Here is a 22,094-nt window from a genome sequence, read left to right on the forward strand (position 1 = left end):
AGGATTTTCAAGAGTTTGAAAGCACAAACAGCTAAGAACAGAGTTTTTCAGAGAAAGGTGATGTTCCATTCACCCTCTTGCCAAAAGTTATTTTCCTAGATCTCTCGTCAACTATGGTTTTTTTTTGCTTTGTGACTTCTTGGCAATAAATGAAGCTTGCCATAATGATCTACTACCAGCATAGGGGATGGGGATGGGACCATCACTCCACAGACCTCACAGCACTGGAATGAGCCTTTTCATTTTGGAACTTGCGTATTTCTTCCATATCCCTGGCAAGTCTTGTCTTGTCAGGTGAGAGATTCCGGCCAGCAGTGGCCTAAACCACAGGAGGTCACTTCCTCCAGCTTTTGCATAAAACTCATTAGTTAGTGAAAAAAGCAGCCATGTACAAAGAAGCCCAGTCCTTCCTAGGATGGAATTCGGACTCTCTTCCTCTTAGTTTGATCCACTCTATTCCCCTTTTATTCCCCATCTTCTGGACAGTAGCTGCTGGCACTGCATAGATAGCAAGTGAATAGTATATCATCATGGCACCATAGCTCATCCTGGTGCTGGCAACGGCCCCAGAGCAGGGACAAGGGAGAAGGGGCTTAAGCATCCTCACTCCAAGGGATGGTGGGGGGTGGATCTGACCCCCAGCACAGATTAGGGCAGCCTAACAGCTATCCTACTTTCACACTGCTGCAATGGCCCCTATAAGCCTCTGTAGGGGCAGAAGACTGGCTCTGCTCCTGGCATAGAGGCCTCCTCCCACCCGCTTAGACGGATCAAAGGGGGTAACAATGAATCTGTCCCTCCATTGTTAAGGCTGTAGCTTACAACTGTACAGCATCTTTAGTGAAGCAGTGGAAAGTGTCGCGCTTACTTAGACTGGGGACAGGGGCCATCTCTTTGCTGTGTGTTTGTACCGTGTCTTGCGCAATGGGGCCTGGTCCATGACTGGGACTCCTCAGCGCTATCGTAAATAATAAATAGCAGCAGTTTGGCTTTCCATTCTGAGCCTGAGAGTGGCTACTCCCTTATCCCAACTTTCCAAGGGGGGAAAAAAAATCTTCTCTGCCTTAAGTTTGTCAAGTGTTAATCTAGTGAGGGCAGATTTGATCTTTTTCCCCCTTTTAAAAAAAGGAAGTTAGAGGTTGATCAGACATGGGCATTTTGGAAATACAGGTCTTTGAAACCTTTGCCATTTTATTTTGGAAAAAAGTCCCAGTTTTTTATTCTCCCCTAAAGCTATCCCTCAGAAATGATTTGGGCTGGTTGCATTCCTGCATCCTAAGCCAGATCCAGAGAATTCTGTCGGAGTGTTTTTCTGACGGCAAGGTGCACATGTTAGGAGTCCATCCCTTACAGATGTTTCAACCTATAACAGACAGTCTCTTGTCACCTGACTTGATAAAGTCTGGCAAGGATTATAAACTTGGCTCATGGCCCGGTGGAGCTTCAAAGCTACACTGGCGAACTGTTGTGGTCCCAGAGAATGAAAACCATCCCAAGCAGTGAGCCAGCATAAGAGCTATCCACCAATTAATCACCACTTACATCCTATATTGATGAAATTAACCTTGTACTGGTTAATTTCACTCAGAGTTTGTAAAGCCCAAACTTCTCCAGATTATTAAAGTTACAAATTCTGCCAGATGATGTGAATAGCGGGGAGTCTGGCATTTCATCGAACAGCATGCATCGTCTTTACACCATGTGCATAACTAGAACACACTAGTGTTGCTCGCAGAAATAACCATCTACACGTTTTCACACACACACTGTCAATATTTTAAATCATTTAGAAACAACAACAGAAAACAAAGAAAATTCCCATCCCAAAAACTTCCTCAAAGATACAGTTAGGACTGTAAACGGATATCCGTTAAATTACAAAGTTAGTAGAACTCTGGAGTTATATAAACAAATATCTCAAAAGCAAGAAATTCAAAGTCAAACAACCTGAACTCTTACCCAGCTAGAACGTCAAACTTCTTTCCCTATAAAACAAACCAAACACCACACTGCCAAACAGTGATCCCTTCTTGATATCTCCAATAAGGACCTCAGTTCCCAACTGTAAAATGGGGATAATAGCACTGCCCTACCACAAAGGGGCATTGCGATAATAAAGCCAGTAATGATTGCAAGGCACTCAGATACTGCGATGATGGGGGCCACATTGGTACCTAAGATGCACACCCTCCAAAATATATAAAGCTATTCATGTACACCATGCGTCTATAAAAGTCCAGATCTCACTTACATATCACAGGAGAAGGAGGGTGTAGGCAGGGATCTGAAACCTTTTGCGGAAAGTGAACTCCAAATTCACCCCCCCCCTTTTTTTTTTAAAATGCTGTCACTACAATTTTAATAATGCTGTTTTTAATTGAATTGATATCTATTTCCCAATTCAACTGCATCTTAAATTTTTTTGCCTGGGAATTTTAACTGCATTAAGGATCTTCTCTAATGCTAATACAAAGCAGACCCCTTTGAAATATTTCTGCAGGAAGCAACTGGTCCCTCGTGCTCATTAGCCTATGAAAGCTCCAGAGAGATAGCTCAGGTGAGAGTACAGTCTGAATCAGAACAAGACCACATGTTTTAACTCAGTCTTAAAAATCAAGCTCAAGTTGCTGGTTAATCAAAGAGGAGGGAAAAAAGCAATTTCAACCAAGCTTTAAAAAAATGGTCAATTCTCTATTTAGTGACCATGGAAATCTTATTACAAAGGCTTCCTTTGAACTCTGAAGTACAGCAAGGCAGCAGTTAAAAGGCCATATCCTGGGCCCGCTGTAGTCAGTAGCAAAACTCCTATAGATTTCAGTGAGGCCAGAAACTGGCCCTCACCGCACAGCTGTTGAGAGCTGAGGAACCAGTGACATGCAGTTGCCACCATTTTGAACAGTCACCACGTCTCCACCACAAAATGGCACAAGTTTATGGCTAGCATGCAATTAACTTTCATACCAGCATATAATATAGATGTATGCTTAGTTCTGCGTACATATACAAATTCACATCATACTGCAATCAAATTATCTTTCAGAACAACCTCAGAGTCGGAGGGGGAACAGATATGCAGGGCATGTGGGTACTTTACATTCTCAATTTCCTTTTTTGTTTGATTGTCCTCTTTTCCACAGTCATTGCATTGTTTACAAATTAAATTGGTTGACCATGCCACGGTTTTAGTTACTGCACAGCCAACTAATTACAACCTAAGCTCTAAGAACTTAGCACATACAATGCTTTAGGCACAATGATCTGTCTAGTCAGGTTCTTACACTGCGCCCACCCCTGTGGTCTCTGAGAGGCACATTCGACAATGCACGTGAGTGCACTGAATTCAATGGGACTGCTCACATGCTAGAAAGTTAGACATCTGCTTCGGTACCTTGCTGGACTGGGGTCTACGTGAAAGGGACATTTACAAAAAGCAGCATTACAGAGGGGCTTGGGAACTTGTTTCATATAGCTGTCAGTGCTGAAAGTGCATCACAGCGGCACTTTCAGGTTCAAATCCCACATGCTCACAGGCGCCCCTTGGTTCAGCAGCAGGTAATGAATGCTAGAGCACCTCTGACCCAGCCCAGCCCTCCTCCGGGAAAGTGTGATTGGAACAGAGCAGCCATCAGGATGGAAGGGACCTTGAGCTGGACTTATCAACAAAAGTAAAGGGCTTGTGACATGAAGGAGGGAAGGTAAAAGGACAAGCAGCGAACAGAAGAGGGAGGACGATAATGACTAATAATGTAGTACGTGTGCAGGTATATAGTGAGAAACAGTCCCTGCCCCAAAGAGCTTGCAATCTGAACAGACAAGACAGGGTACGGCAGGAGGACAAACAGAGGCAGCACATAGAAGTGAAGTGACTTGCCCAAGGTCACAAAGCGAGTCAGCTCCACAGCCAGGAGTCCTGGATTCCAGTCCTCTGCTGTACAGTCCCCAACCTTGGGGATGCATCCAAAACGTGGAATCTTCTGATGTCTAACTAAACAGGACTCTGTACACTGTAAGAGCCTGATTTGCAGTTAAGGAGAGCTGTGGGTGCTCAGCACTTCTGAAAAGCAGACTCTGAGCTGATTGCTCGCTCTCTCTGTAGAGCTGAGTTGCTTGAAATTTTCCAAATACAAATTTTACTATGAAAAATTGCTCACTTTTTTCCCCACCAGCTCTAATATATTCACAGACAGGATGAACTCTTGAATGGGAAACTTTCTGGTACGAAATTTTAACAAGTCTCCTCCTGTAAACAATGGTAGTCTTGCCAAAAAAAAAAAAAAAATCATAAGTTAGGCCACATAAAATATTGAGATTGCCTTAGAAATCCTGGGATTTTAAATATATAATAAACGCTGGGCTCTATTTGCCTTTGGTTTCTGAGCCTTTTAAGAGGCATTCAAGTCACATTTTCAAGATTTTCTTCCCAATGAGGGCTAGAAACTTTTTTTTAAAAATGAGAGCTGAGATTCTCACCTAATCACATGCCTCCAGGAGCTGGGACTTTAAGCAATGCACCAAATGTCGTTCAAATTGGGAACACTGCAGCTGTGCTTTTAAGTGGCACCTGTTGTTATATGAAATATATTGGGCTTCACTTAACAGATTTCTTTACTTCTTACCAGTTTCCCCACTGTATTCTAACCCTCCTTTGGTGCAACTGGAAGCTGGCTGCCTTCAGCCATAAAGGAAACCTTGGGTCACATTCAGGAGCAACTTGATACTTGTGTGGGGGGGGAAAGGCGGGGCGGGGGGGGCAGCACAGAGAAGAGCATGCAAAAAATATATCCAAGTAGCATGCTAATGTAGGCCCTGCACACCTCATTCCTACCAAGAATAGGTACGATCTACAAAACCCTGATCCAAAAATCCACTGATGTCAATGGGAGTCCTTCCACGGATTTGCCATGAGGCCCCAAGGAAAGTGGGACAACTGGCTCAGGGAGCATGCTAACCCCAGCCCTAGCCACAAGCCCCACCCTTGAATGTGCGAAGAGCAGCTCCAGCTCTGGAGGTTCTTGGGAACATGCTCCATTAGGCTGCCTCATTTTCCACACACACCCCCGTACACCAAGGCAGCCTTGACTCGGCCCTTCCTGTTTTCAGCGTGGAAAAGAGATGGCTTAGAGCAGGGTGAGCAGATAGCAACTGTGAAAAAACGGGACGGGGGTGGGGAGTAATTGGTGCATATATATGAAAAAGTCCCCAAAAACGGGACTGTCCCTTTAAAAATGGGATATCTGGTCACCCTACTAAGGGGGGTATGATGGAGGTCCATAAAATCATGCATGTGGTGGAGAAAGTGCAAGTGTTATTTATCCCTTCACGTAACACAAGAACCATGGGTCACCCAATGGAATGAATAGGCAACAGCAGGTTTAAAAACAAAAGGAAGTACTGCTTCACACCAAACACACAATCAACCTGTGGAACTCATTGCCGGGGGACGTTGTCACGGTCAAAAACTATAACTGGATTCAAAAGAGAATTAGATAAGTTCATGGAAGATAAGCCTATCAATGGCTCTGAGCCAAGATCATCAGAGATGCAGCCCCATGCTCCGGGTGTCCCTAAGCCTCTAACTGCCAGAAGCTGGAACTGGATGACAGGAGATGGATGACTTGATGCTTATCTGTTCTGTTCATTTTCTCTGAAGCATCTGGGACTGGCCACTGTTGGAAGACAGGATACTGAGCTAGAGGGACCATTGATCTGACCCAGTATGGCCGTTCTGATGTTCTTATGCGTTTACCCTCCTGCCCCACACACCAACTGCTGTAGTGGTGAGAGCAGCTGTGGAAGAAAGTCAGGATGGGGGCCTGAAAACACAGGACCACGCCCTTCCTCTCCAAATGATGGGGTTAGTTACTGCTCATGTTGATGTATAAAGGGTGGGGACCCACAAGCCACAGACAAAAAAACAAAGCAAAGTGCAAAAACTCTGTGTGTGTGTGTGTGTGTCTGTGTGTACACACACCCACCCTGTGCTCCCATCCAGTCAGATTTTCCGTTGTTTTTGTTGCTCAATGTGCAGACCAAAGCCATTTCTGGAAAAAAGCTTTGCCACTTCCACCCTGACACCTGGTAGAGGCACACGTTATGCAGCGCAGAGAGGCATGCCTGCCAGCAGGGAGACCTACATGCCTCTCTCGCAAGTTCTTGGAGATCGATTCTTGAAAGGGGTGGGTAAAAGCGCCCCTATGGCTACAGTAAAGGGTTCCATACTCTGCCACCTCATCTGCATGTCCCAGTTTTAAAGGCCTTTTCTTAGTGATCTAACAGAGACAATGCGAACTCCCAAGGCCTCACAGCAGGGCCGGCCTTAGACCAAATGGCGCCCCACAAGAGGAGCATCTTCAGCACCCCCAACTCCATTTGTTAAACTCAAATACCTTATTTTGTATTGCATTTGTAGTCCATTTCAAGACTTCGATGCATGATTTGGATGCATGATTTATCCTTGTCTCATAAGATGATACATTTGCACGCTAGGATCTGTAAATCTGTATTTATTCATGGTAATGACAAAAACAGCCCCCCAAGCCTGGCACCCCAGGCAGTCACCTCAGTCACCTGCCCCTAAATCCAGCCCTGCCTTACAGTTTGTTTCAAAGGAGATCCTGATCATTTGTGGTCCTCCATCACTTTCCAGCTTGTCGGCCCCAGACTGGGTAACTGCAGCATTGCCAACTTCAGAAGCCCTGAGCCAGGTCTTCGAGGCTGACTTAAAGGAAAAAAATCAAGGCACTTTTAAAAAATAACCCATTCTGAGTTCTTTTTGCTTCTGGGGGCACATCTTCACTGCAGAGTTCTCTACGCTTCAGTTAACGCCTCTTGAGTGAGCCTAGCGTCAGCGAGAGCACCCACACTGCAGGAAAATGCTGGATCTGCACGAAGCACTTGTGTTAGCTGCTTCCCCACCGCAGTACTAGCTTCAGTGTCCTCGGAGCAGTGGTGCTTCAAACTCATACCCACTCAGGGGCCAGCTCGCCGGAGTTTAAAGCACCACTTATGCTGAGCCACAGATTTGTGCGTCTATGGAAGCAAGGTTAAGGACAACACGCAAGTTATACCTTGAGTTAACACTGCAGTGAACACAAGCCCAAAGAGAAGAAGAATTTAGCTCCTAGGGTTAAATTAATTCTAAATGTATTTTAGGTCACTTACCAATCATTGGAAGTTTCAACATACATTCTTCACAGACCACATATGGCGATTAGCTAGCTAATGTAACAACGAGGCACCAAACCAACTGGAGTCTCTTGAGGAAACCACATAAAATTGACCAATAAGAAGCGGCGTATTGGAGACCAGACTTGAATTTCAAGTTGTGGCTTTTCTAATCACTTAAGCAAACGTGGGTATCAGTAAAGCTGATGGATGCAACTTAAGTTGACTCCCCGAACAAGTGCTGGAACACCACAACCCAGGCAAGCCACAGAAATTCGTTACTGGATGGTTGACAGCGCACCATTGATATAGCAGTGTGGTAACCAAATAACTGGCCCCGGCTTGTTGCTATTACTTTGCTGCCCAGCAAAGGAAGCAGCAGCATCAGTTCCTGCCGAGCACATTGCATTTCTCTGGAGGCAGAACAACATGGGCTAAACAATCGTTTTAAACAGTGACTGTGGTGAAAGGACTTTAAAACATGAAAATATTACCAGTCCCTCATGGGCTGACCTGCGAACAAGTTAGATAACAAAAGGTCTGGCATGGCCCAGTGATTCGAAAAGATCCCTGAACCTTCCTGGGATGTTCCAACTGAAATGTAATCCCTTATGCCTAATTCAGAGTATTCACCACTGAATAAACTAACTGATCTGAGTCACAGAACTTGTGGCTCTTGAAGTCTGTTGGTCTTTCCTCAACCCCTCTTTGTTCTTTTCACTGGGTAATATTCAGCGGAACAGCAAGACACTTATCTTTGTTTTCTTTTACAGACAGCACAAACAAAACCTAAGCACCTGTTGGAAAGTTCCTCACCTACATGCTTGTGAGAAAACGAAAATATCCGTAGGCATTATAGTCAGAGTTCTGCTTTTCCAGATAATCCATTTCAAACCTCACTCAGCACAGTTTAGTCCCACTTAGAGAACAAGTAAAGAACAATCAGGTGCTCTTGCAAAAGATAAAAATCTCACCGTACTCTACCCTATTTGTGTAAGATGGGCAAATTCCCAGCACGCCATGGACCTTTCAACTCCGATGACATTTGCGCTTTATATTTTTTTGTTACCCACATTTTCTAAAGCCTGCTCTACGCTTGACAGTTGTACCGGTGCAATTATTTTGGCTTGGGGGATCTGCTTTTTTACCAGTATAATTGTACTGAGTGCCTTATATCAGCTGGTATAAACATTTTTATACTGGTATAACTGCATCCATATTGGGGGAGCTGTACATTTATTATTTGTATTACCGTAGCATGTTGGAGCTCTAGTCATGGACCAGGCCCCCATTGTGCTAGGCGCCACAAAGACACAGAACAAAAGGACAGGCCCTGCCTGTTGCAAAGAACTTACAACCTGCTTTAATATTACTGGGACAGTTAAAGCAGTACAACTTTCTAGTGTAAGCAAAGCCTAACACTGCAATGTCTGGATAGTTAACACAGCCACCAGGTTTTAACGGATTAAGAAAATAGGGAACTGTAACTACCATTACCAGAGAGAAAGGATACTCTGAATATCCCAGACAGGAAACTGCTGTCACCAAGAAAGAGTTTCTTGTACAATAAAGCTGCAGACCAGTCACTCATGAGCCCTGCATCTGTATTTCTCGTTCTTACATATCGTCTCACTGTTAGGAGCTGCAGATCCCACAAAGTGGTAATGGACACACCAGCCACACCACACATATCTTTGTCCAGGGGAACCCAAACTAAACAGTATCCAATGCTCCAATTTCTTGTAGCAACACTTGTTTTAAACTAGGCACACCACTGAGCCCGGGTATTTCTAACACCCCTATCACAACAGAATCCAAGCACTCAAGCCTGGGTATAAGTCCGGGAAGGGCAACTATTATTAAAAAGAAAAGGAGGACTTGTGGCACCTTAGAGACTAACCAATTTATTTGAGCATGAGCTTTCGTGAGCTACAGCTCACTTCATCGGATGCATCCAGTGGAAAATGCTCAAATAAACTGGTTAGTCTCTAAGGTGCCACAAGTCCTCCTTTTCTTTTTGCGAATACAGACTCACGCAGCTGCTACTCTGAAACCGGTTATTAAAAAGTTCTGGGCACACACCCACGTTGTGGGGAAGTGCAGGTGGCGTCTAGGATTGTTCGAAGGTGCGTGGAAAATGCTGCACTCCTAGCATACCTGTAGCGTATCCCAAGAACGCACTGGGATTTATGACGCACAGCCATGCCTAAGCGGTGCACAGGCAGGATACTAGAGTCATAGTGCCCCATTACCAGCTGCAGCTGGGCCTACGTAAAACGCGAGGCCTCGCCTAATGGCTTAGGTCTTCGGATACTGTCATGATGGGGTCCAGAGAGAGACAGACACCCAGGAAGGTGAAGCCCACTCCCCCTTGCTCACCAATGCTCAGGGTTGAAAAGAGGCACAGGCAGGGTTGGAGAATGGACACATCCCAGGTGACATGTGCTTAAGCATTAAATAGGAGCTCAACTAGCTGCTCTCTAGTGAGGCATCAATCTTAGCTGCCAGGCCAGAGTAACCTGAGTACCGCTACACAGCTAAAAATCCCACCCCTGGCGGCGAGTCTCAGAGCCCGGGCCTACAGACTTGGGCATGCACCTACCGCACTAAAAATTGCGATGCAGACTTCCCAGCTCCAGCCGGAGCTCAGCTGCGAAGCCTGAGGGGAGGGGTGGGAGCTCCGGCCTGAGCTGTGACATCTACACAGCTATCTTTAGCCCCGTAGCACAAACCCTGCAAGCCTGAGTCCGCAGACCTGGGCTCCGCGACTCGCCATTGCGGGTTTTGTTTTTGCTCCGTAGATCGCGCAGCAGCACAGGCCTGGCCACTCTTTGTCTTGTGCTTTTTTACAGACAAGGGCCAGATTTAGGGACAGGCAACCCAGGTGACCGCCTGGGGTGCTGGGCTTGGGGAGCGCCAGGGTGGGGGGCTGTTTTTGTTGTTCGCTGCAAAAGGGGAAAAATAGAAGGTTTGAAATAACGTTTTTCCGGTATTGCCTAGCTGGATTCATTTTTCACTAACCTCCTAGAATGTTCTGGACCTCTGTAGAACCTTGTGGAACCTTCCAGACTTTCTGTAAATACAGCCTGACAGAGCCTAGCATGCAAATTTATTATCTTATATGATGGGGATAAATCATGCATGCAAATTGTGCATCGAAGTCATGAAATGGGCTCCAAATCCAATAAAAATAAGGTATTCAGAAGTTTAACAAATGGAGACGGGGGGCACCAAAGACGCTCCTCACCTGGGGCGCCATTTGGGCTAGTGTCGGCCCTGATAGAGTCCACGTGCTGCACCTGTGCTCAATGGGAGAGAGAGCTGTGTGCACACCCTGAGGACCGGCCAACCTATCTTTCCTCCTCACAGGTTACGTCTACACTGCAATTAAACACCCACAGCTGGCCCGGGTCAGCTGAATCAGGCTCGCAGGGCTCAGGAGGTGGTGTAGACATTCCAGCTTGGGCTGGAGCCTGGGCTTCAGGGACCTTCCCCACTCGCAAGGTCCCAGTCTGAGCCCAAGTGTCTACATCCTAATTTTACAGCCCCACAGCCTGAGCCCTGCAAGCCCATGTCATTGGACATGGACCAGCCACAGGTGTCTACCTGCAGTGTAGACATAACTACAGAGGCCTGGATTGAGCTCCACTTTCAGCATGTCCTTGAGTCCCATTGACTTTAATGCAAACTTGCTTAAGTGCTTTGGCAGACCTGAGGGCGGACTGAAGAAACCAAGTGGCTTGAAAACAGACTGACCTCAAACCACTTTATACTGCTGTGAGCCCCACACACGTACCTACACAAACAACGAGGAGTCCTTGTGCCACCTTATAGACTAACACATTTATTTGGGCATAAGCTTTCATGGGCTAGAACCCACTTCATCAGATGCATGGAGTGCAAAACACAGTAGGCAGGTATAAATACACAGCATCTGAAAAGATGGAAGTTGCCTTACCAAGTAAGAGGTCAGTGCTAACGAGCCAATTTAATTAAGGTGGAAGTGGGCTATTCTCAACAGTTGACAAGAAGGGGTGGAAATCACTTTTGTAGTCAGCTACCACTCTGAAACCTGTCACACATGCAGCTGTGAGATAGCTGTCAGTGCTAAGGAAGGGAGGATGCCATTGTTCTGGCGGGAGTCTGACTGCTGAGGGAGGGGAGCCTGGATCGAGAGAGGGAGAGGAGCCATCGCCTACAGACTAATTATAAATCAGCTCCCTTCCTCTTCCTACCTCTATACCCCCACTCTCCTCCAAAAAGTTATCTTGAAGAAAAAAAAGGGGGGGGGGGGTCTCAACCCATTAACATATGCAACCATAACAAAGGAAAATTCCTTCTCTCATTTCTCTCTGCCTCACAGAAAAGCCTAGCCCAGCGTGGCGTGAGCAAGGCAAGGCAAAAAAAACCTCTTAACCATCACACTGTAAAAATCTGACCACCAGCATTAGCCTAGATCCTATTCAATCATCTAGCATGAGTGAGGCCTTATTTTGTTTGGAGGGGACAGAACCCCGTAGATTCCCTGTTGTCATCAATGGAATAACTGCTGATGTTTAAGAAAGATGAATTTAAACTGGAACAGGCTACTAGGATGATCCGAGGAATGGAAAACCTGTCTCACGAAAGGAGACTCAAAGAGCTTGGCTTGTTTAACCTAACCAAAAGAAGAATGAGGGGAAACATGATTGCTCTCTACAAATATATCAGTGGGATAAATACCAGGGAGGGAGAGGAATTATTTAAGCTCAGTACCAATGTGTACACAAGAACAAATGGATATAAACTGGCCATCAGGAAGTTTAGACTTGAAATTAGACAAAGGTTTCTAACCATCAGAGGAGTGAAGTTCTGGAACAGCCTTCCAAGTGGAGCAGTGGGGGCAAAAGACATATCTGGCTTCAAGACAAAGCTTGATAAGTTTATGGAAGGGATGGTATGATGGGATAACCTAATTTTGTCATTTAAATTGATCTTTGACTATTAGCGGTAAAGATGCCCAATGGCCTATGATGGGATGTTAGTTGGGGTGGGATCTGAGTTACTGCAGAGAATTCTTTCCAGGGTGTCTGGCTAGTGAGTCTTGCCCGCATGCTCAGGGTTTAGCTGATCGCCATATTTGGGGTCGGGAAGGAATTTTCCTCCAGGGCAGATTGGCAGAGGCTCTGGGGGGTTTTTGCCTTCCTCTGCAGCATGGGGCATGGGTCACTTGCTGGAGGATTTTCTTCACTTTGAGGTCTTTAAACCGTGATTTGAGGACTTCAGTAGCTCAGACATAGGTTAGGGATTTGTTATAGGAGCGGGTGGGTGAGATTCTATGGCCTACGTTGTGCAGGAGGTCAGACTAGATGATCATAATGGTCCCTTCTGACCTTAAATGAGTCAATGCATCAAAGCACTTAAGCGTGTGGCTAACCTTCCATCAATGGGCGCCCTCACATACTTCAAGTTAAGCACCTGCTTTGCTGTGCTACTTGCAAACCAATCTTTCAATTGTGTAGAAATAAGAATCTGCTGGTTTATAACTGTTTGTAGCTAAGGAGGAAGACTGTACTTCTAAAAAACAGGGCATATCTGTTCAGGTAAACTGGAAGATAACTGCACAGCGTTGGGGGAAAGAACTGACCTGGGGGAATACATGGAAATTCCTATCCACAAAAAAAAACTGCTTTATAATGAAGCAAAAATGTGCAAGTTTATTCACCCACAAAAACCGTGTGTTACACGTTTATTATAAAAAGCACAATAGAAGATCTGCTACACACACAAAAAAACCATCAAAAGGAATATTACAGGTCTGATTAATCTAAAAAAGCTAAGACATTAGTAGCTCAAACAGATAATAGAGACACCTGACACTCAATCCCTCAACAACTTGACCCACTCTGCCTTGAAGTAGCAAGGTTTCAAAATGAAAGCGAGATGATCCATATATACGACCAGCGGAGGCTGAATCAGAACTGAATTGAGCCAGCAGACAGCAGCTCAGCAAGTCATCACTTTTCCCTGGTGACCATCTCCTGTACTCCAGACTATAAACCTTCATTTTGAAAGAGGCCGAGACTTTATCCCTCTGGTTTCAGGAAGGAAAAAAAACAACCCTTCAAAACATCAAGTGACCATATACCAATGCAGTTTTGTCTGCTTGAGTCTGCAACAGCTTGAAATAATAGCCATCTACATGACCGGTTTTCACAGTGTTGTAACCAGGTCAGGACAGAACAGCATGATAGCCAGCTCGCGAGACCCTATTGCAAGTAATCAGGGTCTAAGCACCAGATTTTCCAAAGAGCTCACGGTCTGATTTTCAAGTGCTCAGCAGCCACAACTGGAGCCAGGTTTTCATAAATACCTCAGCTCCCATTTAAGCACCTATATTAGGGGCAGATTTCAAAAATATGCAGCACCCATCGAGGCCCTTATGGCCAGGTTTAAAAAAAAAAAAAAAGTTGAAAATCCAACCATTTATTTTGGTGCCTAGAAATGGAAGCTGAGCTTTCTTGTTGGCTGGGATTTGTTTGAAAATTGGGCCCCTATTTATGTATGTAATCAGGGAGGGTTTAAAAAGATGGTTATCAGGAGCTACTATAAATGTTTGCAGGCCAATTGGGTTGCATGTGACACAGAAGATTATGACCCTTTGCCCAGAGTTATTACAATGGCACAAAACATAGCAGGTACTGTGTGTGCCCAATTTTACACTGTTTTCATGCTACACCACCAGTAGAAAACGTAAAATTAAAATAATGACTGCTCACAGGAAGAAACATGTTTACTTTTTTTAAAACCATTCTGAATTATGGTGCAACTGTTTTTAAGAGTTTGCTTCAAAACCAATACCCTATTTAAAACGACAGCAGTGGATCTTTATGGCAGCCTCGCAGCAGTCAGGAGTAACACCACGCTGGAGACCTAGTCTGGAGTCCTAATCACCCCTGCCTTCCGGAACCAGGGAGTAGAATCTGGGAGAGAAGGGAGCACTTCCCATCAATCCGCAGTGAGAAGCGGCATGGCTCCCAGGATATTGCACTGGACTGGGAGTCAGGAGATCTAGGGTCTAGTCCTGGCTCAGCCACTGATTGGCTGGGTGACCTTGGGCATGTCACATCTCCTCTCTGAGCCTCTCATTACCTGTTTGTCTGTGTTGCCTCTTGAGGCAGGGACTGTCTTATTATGTGCCTGCAGAGAGCTGGCACAACCAGGCCCTGCTAGGCACTACCTTTATTAATAATACTAACTACTGCCGCTAGAAGATGTAGCCATGCTGACTAGCTTCTATGGGAGTCCCATCATGGCAGATAAAAAAAATCATATCATTTACAATCTCAAATTTGAATTTACAATATCTGTCTCAAGGACTAAAGCATTAAATGAAATGCAACAGGCCAATCACTTCTGTGCATTCAGTCAATACATATTGATGTCATCATCACCCCCCTTCATAACACACACAGGGATACTGTAATGTTTAAAGTTGGGTGTCACCAGGTGTTGGACTATAGGATGCTGTAGGGAGAAGTAGAGCCATTCTTCTGACTCACCCTGGTGACCAGAACAGGAGGCTCTCTGTAGCTCCAGTTCAGACATGGAAAAGGTAAGTATTTCTGAGAAGGAAACAAGAGACTTATTATTTGCATTGTGACAGTGCCTATAGGCTCTAATGGGACCCCACTGAGCTAGGTGCTGTAATATATATTACGTACACGTACGCACAGTCAGTGACACTTCCTGCCCCCAGAAACTTTACAATCTAAATAAACAGGGTGCAAAGAGAAAGTGATGTGAAGTGTCTTGCCCAAGGTCACACACAGCAGGTCAGTGGCAGAGCCAGGAACAGAAACCAGGTCTTCCAGTCCTGCCACTATCCGTGAGACCACATGGCCAAGATAAACAGCAGAATAGCAATCTCGTCAGAGAAAAGCCCTTTTATATCTGTATGTACAATACTCGTGCCACATCTGAGCCAGTGGGACGCCTACTTTGTATTGCCCGCGCAACCCTTGCCTCCCACACGATCCGGATCATAACAAGGTTTAATAGAGACAAGGGGTTTTGTACCAAACACAAATCCTGCTGGTGTTCCCCCTGCCGGGGTGGGGTGGGGGGAGGAATACTCCTTCAGCTCACCAGCTGGAGCCCTGAAGCACTCTCAGGGTCAAGGAGGACGCTCTTACAATGAAGCTTTCTGCCTTAGCTGAGCCTCAGCCACAGACACACAGTACGCTGACTCTCATGAGTCAACTTTCCTTTAGAGATCTCTCCACTCCTTATGCAAGTGCCTGGCCTCCTTTCCTACTGCAGCTCTCACCAAAGGAGGCGATGTGATTCATTCCCCTGCGATACGTGCTGCTCAAGAGGTTCTTTGGGGCTTCTCTCATGTCACAGCTCCATCACCTCAACAAAATCCAAAGGCAGACGCTCTGCAGCAGGAGAGTTCTGGTTTTATTTTTGGCAGACCCGGGGAATTCACATGACCCTTTCATTTCAAAGGAAAAATCCCCAGAGTTTTGCCTCCTTTTGGCATCTTGGAGGTTTCAGATCATAAACCCCAGACTTTGAAGTTCAATAGTGGCGAAGCTCCCTCTTCCGACACCTACACTTCTAACCCACCCTATATGCACCCCAGGAAGGGGGAAAATGAATCTACAAACCGTAAGATTTAATCATAGGAACGAGGATACATTTCTTCTGTCATTCCTAGAGGGGTGGAAACAATACGGCATTTCCCATTTCCTAGTAACAGAAACTGCCAGCAATACCGAAGTCCAGTATTACAGCCCCCTCCACCATGAGAGCAATAAAAATAAAAATAAAAATAAAAAAAATAGTTTGACAGTAGGGAGTGATGAAAGGACTCAAATCACTCTTCTCAGAACCCAAGGGTCCAGAAGACTAAAATTAGTAGCGTTTGCTAAGTGACTAATCCCATCTCCCTGTGGGTTTGCTGCCTTTCCCTGTACCATTCTGATCACTAATCAGGAACGATTATCACTAGCTAGCTCAAGAGATGATTACCTACCTACTATGAAAAAGAAAAAAAAAGTTACCCTCAGAAGTCACAGGACTCTTTCAGGGGTACCAACAGTGGTAGGTATTTCAGTTTTGTGTAGGCACAACTAGACAGACCAGCAACAGAAACACAGACAGATCAAACAGCTCATTGTACGGCATCAGGGATAAGCTTTTGTTAGCCATGTGCTCCCGAAAGAGGAATTTTTGAACAAAGATTTTTTTGAGAAATATAGTGCCAAATTCTGCATGTGCGTTATTCCCGAAGACCCCACTGGCTTCAGCTAAATGACATGGATTTACATTGATGTAAATGAAAGCAGAATTTGATGCATTGTGCTGTGGGTTACAGAGAAATGTGCTTCTGTATTAGTGATGCAGCAAATCCTTTCCCTCACATACAGTTTGTAATATAATGTATTTAACAGGAGTACAAAGACCCTGCTACTGCACTTGGAAATAACAGCTTCTCCCCTAAGTAATAAACTCACAGGCACCATATTTTACCAGGGTCAACAGCCGCCCTTATTTTTCCGCCTACTGTTACACAAAATTTGGTTGTAAATAAGACCAGGGTTGATCCTGCGCCTTCAACTGCCACTGAAGTCAGGGTTGAGGTGCTGTCCAGCACCTTATGGAATTGGGACCTAATGCTCCTGGTTCAGGGGTTCTCAAATTAGAGATAAGCACCCCTCCGCCCTTCTCATATTTCTGAATAGGAAGGAGTTCCTAGATAGTTCCTGCCTACATGGGAGGTCATAGACGAGATTGACAACTCTTGCTCTAGTTTATTTCCCCTTTGGGATGAAGTCCCACATTAAAATGTATCTAGCATCGGTATCAGTCAAAGGAATTTTGTCTCCTCTTCTGCAGGGCTTGAAAAATAAAAGCCTCTGCTCTCTGCTGCATTACAGCCAGACACTGGCTGATGGCTCAGAGGTGGGGTGCAGTTTTGAAACTCAAGTTCTTTGCCAGCCCACATACCCCATATTGATGAACAAAATGAAAATGCCCCAGGGGTGACCTCTCTGCTAATTTATGTAACTTCGTGTTCACAGAGCAAGGGAAAGCGGGTCAGGAGGATCAGGAGTGTTTTAGCTCTAAAATGGAGCTGTATTTCTTAATTTACCAAGGCAAGCGGGAGGAGGGAAGAGGAAGGTGAGTGACTTCTGGCAACAGAGACCAAAAAGGGAAATTAACACTCTCAGTGGCATGGGGAAAGGGGGCTATTTTTATTTTTTAAATGTTGATTTACTACATTCGTGGAGCAGAGTTCAAGCCAAGACTCCTCAAAAAGAAACCGGGGGGGTGGGAAAAAAAAAGTTTCCAGAGTCTGGTTTCTTGGTATGTAAGCTAACACTCATGTTATTTAAAGCCAGAGTTTTAACAGCATTCAGCTACTGTTTGCGTGATCAGGATAAAAAAAAATCGCAATCCTAATTCCTGGCCTCCTGGTGCCTATGACAACTGGTATCTGTCTCCTTGGAAACTAATCTCGTGGTATTTGAACAATGTAACAAGGGCCTTTAATCTCCCAAACACTGTAAATCTTTATTCTAGCCTGCTTTTCTAGTAGGAGGAGCCAACATAAAAAGCTTCTTGTTTTCTGCACAGTTAGGGAGATCCTAACTGCAATTTTCCATTACACATACTTCTTTAAAATTAAAAAGGGGTCTGTGTTCAGAAGCCCTACAGGTAAATAATTACTCATGATTCACATAACTTAAGAATCTGTTCCTCAGGCAGGGAGAACTCACACTGACAATTACAGACAAAAGCTTTTTTTCACTCAGATGAAAGGAAAAAAAAAAAGGATACATCCATCACCCACTCCCTCCCCCTCAAAAAAGCCACACAAGGGATGGCTACGTCTCTACTAACAGCCTGCTAAAAACAAGTCTGGTGAGCAGAAATGCTTTTGTGCCTGATCCAAATCATCAAAGCAGGTTGGTTTCCAGGTGTCCCAAGGCCTCAGAGCTTGGCTTGTTCCGCCCTCATCCTTTTGCACCCTGAAATGACATCAGACAGCTGCACTGGACACAGTTTAAAATAGGTTTCTCGGTAGAACTGGCAGAAAAAAATCACCAGTAACTGGTTTATAAACTGCATCCAAAACTCAATCAAAAGCTATTAGCAGAGAAAAAGGAAAAGGTATTTTGCATGCTGCAGCGTGACTAGCATTACAAATGAAGAAGCTGTATCAGATCTCAATGTTACTGGGAAATCATAATACAGTAGCTATAGGGACTGGCGGGGGGGAGGGTGGGGGAGGAGGGAAGAACATGGTTGCTAGTCAGAGCTTAGTGGTGTTTCAAAGAAGTATGAGCTCTGACACTGCCTGACATTGTATGCAGTTGTCCAGCTGTGGGGTTTTATTAGTTCATAACAAAATAATGCTACAACTTAGCACTTGCCTTGCATAGCACCTTCCAGCCCAGGATCTCTCAGGCCTCTCTCTACAGACACTAAGGGGTTGAACCTCCCAACCCCTGTGCCAGCGGGTATGGTAGGACTAGCCTCGTTTTACAGAAGGGGAAACCAACACACAGAGTAATTAAGTGACTTGTCCCATAGTAACTTGGTGTCAGAAATGGGAACAGAACCCAGGAATCTTGTGTCTCAGGCCGGGTCTACACTGCAAAGGAAGGTGTGTTTGCAGCCCAGACAGGCATACCCCTGCAAGCTTCGTCTAGCCAGCGTAACAGCAGTACACATAGAACCATAGAATATCAGAGTTGGAAGGGACCTCAAGAGGTCATCTAGTCCAACCCCCTGCTCAAAGCAGGACCAGTCCCCAGTGTTTGCCCCAGATCCCTAAATGGCCCCCTCAAAGATTGAACTCACAACCCTGGGTTTAGCAGACCAATGCTCAAACCACTGAGCTATCCATGGGCTAGCCACTCAAGTGCAAGCCCTCCAGGGACCCCGGGTATGTACGCAAGTTGCTTGTGCTACCATGTCTACATAGCTATTGTTCCCCACACGAGCTAGATTAAAGCTCTCATGGTGTGGGAGGAAGCATTGCTAAGCTTGCCTCTTTCCCTTCTCTGCGCGTCCCCTGTCCCCCTCAGGGCTGGCACCTTGTCAGGCCAACTGCCCCACCCTCTCACCTCACCCACACCCCTTTAGCAAGAGAAGAGGGTGCACAATGCTCAGTTACGCACCCAGCCTGCTGCAGCTCCTCTCTGCTCTGAGCTGAAACAGCCTGCAAGGGGAGCAGCAAAGGCTGAGACCAGCCCACCCCCCAGGAGGCATTGTGACCTAGTGGATAGAGCACCAGGCTGGGACTCTGAAAACCTGGGTTCTATGCCCAGTTCCACCACTGGCCTTTTTTGTTCCTGCTCAGTGCCTCAGTTTCCCCCGCTGTAAAATGGAGATGATACTGACCTCATTTATAAAGGGCTTTGAGATCTACTGAGGAAAAGTGCTATATAATTATGTATTATTATTGCTGTTAATATTCCCACAGGTCACAGCAATCCCCAGGAGTGTAAAACCTAGGACAGTCTGGTCCAAAGCATACCATTATACTCTACTATTCTATATTAGGCAATATCAGACAGCTAAAGGACAGGTATAATGTTTTAAATGGAACAGTTTCTGGTTGAAAAATGCTGTTTCGTTAAAATGCAAATGTTTCGTGGCAATGTGTCAATTTCAACAACAAAAATCTCAGACGAGAACGTTTAGAGGTGGAAGAGCAATTGAAAACGAAACAGAGCATTTTATTTTGTTTTGACTTTCATTTCGTTTCAACTTGACGTGGAAATATGGTTTCAATGCACCATGCGCTGTGGTTGGTCAGTGTTGTCACATGTTACCTTGTGTGTTCTTTCATTGGATGAGAGCAACAAAAGTGATAAGAGGTTTGGAAAACGATTTCGGAAGAAAGGTTGAAAGAACTGGGCCTGTTCAGTCTACAGAAGAGAAGGCTGAGGAGGGCCATTACAACAACCTTTTACAAATTTGAAAACGGTTAAAGAGGACGGTGATCAATTGTTCTCCATGACCAGCAAGGGTAGGACAAGAAATAATCGACTTCATTTGCAGCAAGGGAGATTCAGGTTAGATATTAGGAAAAACGTTCTAATGATAAGGATAATTAAGCACTGGAACAGGTTACCTGAGGAGTTTCTGGAATCCCTGTCATTGAAGGTTTAAGAGCAAGTTAGAGAAACCCTGTCAGAATGGTCTAGGTAGAATGAAGCCTCTGTCAGCAAAGGGAGGATGGATTAGAGGACCCTAAGGTCCCATCCAGCCCTTCATTTCTGTGATTCTATGAAATGTCCATTTTCTGACCTGCTCTAACTGAAGCTAGGCTACATACCCCGTTCCCTGAGGGTGTGAGAAACAGGAGGGCAGAAGCAACTGTCTCCTGGATTGAAAATTCTGTTTATCCTGTTCAAACTGATCTGAGGGGCCGGAGGGGAAAGGGGGAGTTCTCTGCCCCTAAAGGAATTCAGCGCCTCTCTGGAGGCTCCAGAGTCATCCCCAGCTCATAAAGATGTTTTCTATGAGCTGGGGACCTATGCCTCGGCAAGATAGCATGGGGTTTTTTTGTTCTGCTTTGTTTTTAAAAAAAAAAAAAAAGAAAAGGAGTACTTGTGGCACCTTAGAGACTAAAATTTATTTGAGCATAAGCTTTCATGAGCTGTAGCTCACCAAGGTGCCACAAGTACTCCTTTTCTTTTTGCGAATACAGACTAACATGGCTGCTACTCTGAAACCTTTGTTTTTAAAATTTCCTAGAGAAGATGCCCAGATCCCCCTCTGCAAATTACTCCAGCTGAACACTGCTGGGATGGATGGATAGATTTAGGGACAACAAAGGGCAGAAAGTGCATTGAAAGGAGAATTTCCTTCACCAGTAAAGACAAATATGTACATCTCCCCTTTGGGGGAAAAAGCCCCCAAACAAATCACGGACTCATTCCCCAGCCCTTCATCCCCCCCCTCTGCTACGCATGCACCTCTAATTCCATGGACTGGGCACCCCAGTACAACTGTCCCTCCTTTCAGAAAAATCAAGACTGCTTCAAAAGCACAGACTGAAGTGGGGAGCCTTCTTCCCAACCAGCCCCTACCTGCATTACATCTCTAGTTTCACCAGGACAGAGTTTAGTTTAAAAGACTTAAAACTTTACATTTACAAAGAAAAGAAAAAAAAGAAAGATGTAATTTGCTTGTATGTTACCGGAGAAGGGCCAGGGGACTGGAAAAGCCCTGAAAATAATTCTCAACTGTGTACAGAAAAGTAACACAGACCCTCTCTCTTTACGCCCCTCTCCCAGGCTCTGCTCTGTCCATTCATATACCTGGCACCCGTCCCTTTTTCTCTGCAGCTGCTGCCCCCTGAGCATCCTTCCTGCATCCTTCCAACTTGTCATCTCTCTTTCTTTTCCATGCTGATATCCCTCTCAATGCAGTTTTCCCTCCATGGCACTGCATTGGGTGTGATGTAGTACAGTATTCTATAAGTGTTTCTCTCTTCACTAGTCTTATTTAATTCTTTAAGGCCTGATCCTGCAATCTTTATTCAGGCAAAGTCAACATATGTTTTGTCTGAGTATAGATAACAGAATCAGGCACCAAATTAAGGCTAGACTTTTTACCCCCTAATTCTCATTGGTTGTGGACCATTACTCATACTGAAATCAATAGGAAAATAGGGTACAACTATGGGTGGTACAGCCTGGTTCTTAGATAATTATATCCACTCAGGTAAGGCTACCAACAACCCCGTATTACAAGGGCTGTCCCTTATTTAAATAGAAAATTACCTGTCCTGTACTTCATCTCCGTACAATGAGATCGAGAGCTGCTGAGTGATGCAAAAAGCAGCAAGAAATATCACAGCGAACGTAGGTGAATACTGCTTAATAAATAAAAATAAATAAATAAAATAAATAATACTGGGAGGT

General features: G+C 45.1%; 1 protein-coding gene across 4 annotated transcripts in view; it reads right to left on the reverse strand.

The window, feature by feature from the left end:
- Positions 1-22,094, reverse strand: part of GTF2IRD1 (GTF2I repeat domain containing 1) — a 174,402-nt gene that overhangs the window by 120,090 nt on the left and 32,218 nt on the right. The window lies entirely within an intron of this gene.

The sequence above is a fragment of the Lepidochelys olivacea genome (assembly GCF_965140295.1).
Source record: "Lepidochelys olivacea isolate rLepOli2 genome assembly, chromosome: 17".
Lineage (NCBI taxonomy): Eukaryota > Metazoa > Chordata > Testudines > Cheloniidae > Lepidochelys > Lepidochelys olivacea.